The 3,523-nt window shown below is 46.6% G+C and overlaps 1 pseudogene; it reads right to left on the reverse strand.

Moving 5' to 3' along the window:
• Positions 1-2,053: 2,053 nt before the first annotated feature.
• Positions 2,054-2,580, reverse strand: LOC146860954 (large ribosomal subunit protein uL23 pseudogene; annotated as a pseudogene).
• Between the last annotated feature and the right edge of the window lie 943 nt (positions 2,581-3,523).

Below are 3,523 nucleotides of genomic sequence, written 5' to 3' on the forward strand. Positions count from 1 at the left end.
CCAACGGATGCCCGCCACCTGAGAAGGGTTCACCTCAACCGAAACCACCGGAAACAAGCAGGTCTTTTCCCAGTTCACCTTCAGTCCCGAGTACTGTCCAAACGCATGGAGCAATTGACGTGCACCCCCCAAGGCCGTATCTGTGTTTGCGAGAAAGATTAACAAGTCGTCCACATATAGGGAGATAAACTGCACATCCCCGCGGAGGTCTAAACCAGGATAATGCCTCCCCAACCTGGCATGGGAGGCCAAAGGCTCAATGGCCAAGGCGAACAACAACAGAGAGAGCGGGCACCCCTGCCGCGCTCCCCGCCCTATCTGGCAAGAGGAGGAGATTGACCCGTCCGTCCGTACTCGAGCCGTCGCCGATCTGTAAAGGAGTTCCGTCCACCTCACAAAGGAATTCCCAAGTCCGAACCCATGAAGGACCCGGTACAAGTACGGCCACTCAAGGCTGTCGAATGCCTTTTCGATATCTACAGAGAGAACCGCTGCAGCGGGGGGCTTGCTATGATCCTCTCCCAGAATCCGCAGAAGGCGTCGCACATTAGTCGCTGTTGTGCGCTTCGGGATACAGCCCGCCTGGTCATTATGGACCAGTTGCGCCATATGGGGAAGGAGCCGGGTCGCAAGAATCCTACTCAATATCTTATAATCAGTTGTTAACATTGATAACTGGCGGTAAGCCGACTGAGACAAGGAGTCTTTTCCCGGTTTCAACAGCGGGACTATGATAGCTTTGCGAGTGGATACAGGCAGTCTCCCCAAGTCCCGGGCATCCCGATAAACCGCCAGCAGTTTGGGGGCCAGGATATCGACGTATGTCGAGTAAAATTCAATCGGTAGGCCATCTGCTCCCGGGGTTTTCTTGCACGCCATGTGTTTTATCGCACTGCGTATTTCCCCCACCGTGATCGCCTGTCCTAACATATCCGCCTGGTCCTCCTCAAGGCGTGGCAGTCGGATCTCGGCCAGGAAATCCCCCAACCCATCACCCATATCTTGCAGTTTACTCCGGTAAAGGTCCGTATAGTATTCCAAAAACATTCCATTAATCCCCTGCTGGGTATGCTCCAGCACCCCCGCTGGGGAGGTCAAAGCCAGAATGGGCGTACCTCTCGGAGCTGGGTTGGCCAGCCAGGCCAGGAGGGTGCCAGCCTTATCCCTTTCCGCATGTGCCCGCACTAAGTACTCTTTGTAGTCAAAGCAGCGCAACCTCTCCACTTGCATCGCCACTCCCCCGCAGCCAACACCTCCGCCTATACTCGTGGATTCTCAGGGCGGGCCTTCTCTGCCCGACGCAGCCGCATTCGAGTTCCAAGTGATTATAACCTTTATTCAAATTAAGCAGAGAGAAGACCTCTGCATCATTTAATTGCTTTATCACGTCAGCAATGTGTGGACCTGGATGTCATTCACATTCAATTGCCTTGTTGGCCTGCCGTATGGCAACCCATATGCATACAGCTCCTTCACTGTACATTTGGACACTACCACTATGAGATAAACCCATAGACCTGGACCAGTAGAACGCTCAATGATATCATGCTTAAGTAACGATTCAAGTTCTCTTTCAACAGCTTCTTAGAAATGAAAAGCAATTATTTTATGTCTTTGAGCAACAGGATGAACCTCCTCATTAATATGCAACTTTACTTTCATAGTCTTAAGCTTTCAGAAACCATGAAACTATGAAGGGAATAGACTTACTATTTTGTGGTGAGCATTCATGTTGTAGTTCAGGGAAATTGGTCCCATATCAGCAGTTGTGCTGAAACTGAGTATACAGGTACTTGACGCAGTGCCTTGAAGCACATGTATGGGTGCTTACAACTTCACTTTATTGTGTTTCATTGTCGCTACAAATTAAGTTTGACTTTTAAAGGGCATCAATGCAGCCCATATATCAACCTTGTTTTCAATATTGTAAGTTGGGGTAGTGAAGACATTTCATTATATTTCTCCTCAGGCATAATGTTTATCGATGCACCACTGTCAATATTGAAAAGTATCAAACAACCATTTATTTTCAGTGTAATCTTTGAACAATGTATTTTTTTTTTTGAGGTTTTAAATTTTATTCTGAACTGTACCGTCGTCTACAGAGAAGGCTTAGATGATGCCAATTTTGTTGGCTACATCCAATGCATCATAGTCTGGAGCTAGACGCACATATGCCTTCTTCTCACCGTCTGGCCTGATAAGTGTGTTGACCTTGGCAACATCAATATCATAAAGCTTCTTTACAGCCTGTTTGATCTGGTGCTTGTTAGCCTTGACATCAACAATAAAAACCAGCGTGTTGTTATCTTCAATCTTCTTCATGGCAGACTCCGTGGTAAGCGGGAACTTAATAATTGCATAATGTTCAAGTTTGTTCCTACGAGGAGCACTCTTCCTGGGATACTTCAGTTGCCTCCGTAACCTCAAGGTCCTCGGCCTCCTGAAAGTGGGGGCTGTCCTAATTTTCTTCTTTTTGTGACTGTGTACCCCCTTAAGAACAGCCTTTTTAGCTTTCAAAGCCTTGGACTTTGCTTCGGTTTTAACCGGGACAGCTTCCTTCTTGGCCTTCGGGGCCATGTTGGGGGGTGAAAGAGAGATGTTCTTTGAACAATGTTTGATGACTTTGGTGCTTTGGCATGTCGACTTTTCTTTAACTGACATTTTTCTTCACATGCGGGCAGTCCAAAATGTGCACGCTTTTCTGAAGTAAACATCGATATGGCACAACCATCTTCTTCACTTACACTTTTTAGTGATATGGAGGAACTATTTGACAATGATTTAGATGACAATCTACTTCATTCAGTGTTGATTTGTCGTACCTGACGTCTTCGCTGGGCCTTGTGGGTGCGCGCCGAACATTGCTTCTGGGACGTTCCAGTGGCCATTTTGTCTTCGCACCTAGTAGCTCTTGTTTCTCCATTTGCTTTACACACTGTCACAAAACGTTTCTCCTTCCCACAGCCTTTACATATTGATCCAATGGCGGGACATTTGTCTTCGACCAACGTTTTTCTTCACATGTGGCCAGTCCAACTTGCGCATGCTTTTCTGAGGTAAACATTGACATGGTACAACCATCTTCTTCACTTTCACTTGATACTGATGTATAAGAACTGTTTGAGGATGATTTAGATGACGATCGACTTTGTTTAGTGTCGATTTACAGTGTCGATTTACAGGCACTCTGTATGATGGCCCAAATTCTTTCTTGTCCACAATTTTTTCCCTGATCAGATTCCAGATCTCCTGAACCAAGCTGGGTCTTGCTAATACAACCTTCACTTCACCAGTGGCGGTGAGTTTTACTTTGACGTTGCTTTGTGTGTCCCGGAATTCATTTAGTTCCTTTTAAACAGCCAAATGTTCATTGATGTCAAACGGTGTTTCTGCCGACACTGTGCCACCACTGTCGAAGTCTGGGACCCACATTCTTACCCCAAACAGGATTTCATATGGAGTACGACCACACAGAATGTTTTTAGAATGTTAATGAGTGCCCTTTGCACTCCATATAGGT

The sequence above is a fragment of the Triturus cristatus genome, chromosome 3_1 (assembly GCF_964204655.1).
Source record: "Triturus cristatus chromosome 3_1, aTriCri1.1, whole genome shotgun sequence".
NCBI classification, from domain to species: Eukaryota; Metazoa; Chordata; class Amphibia; order Caudata; family Salamandridae; genus Triturus; species Triturus cristatus.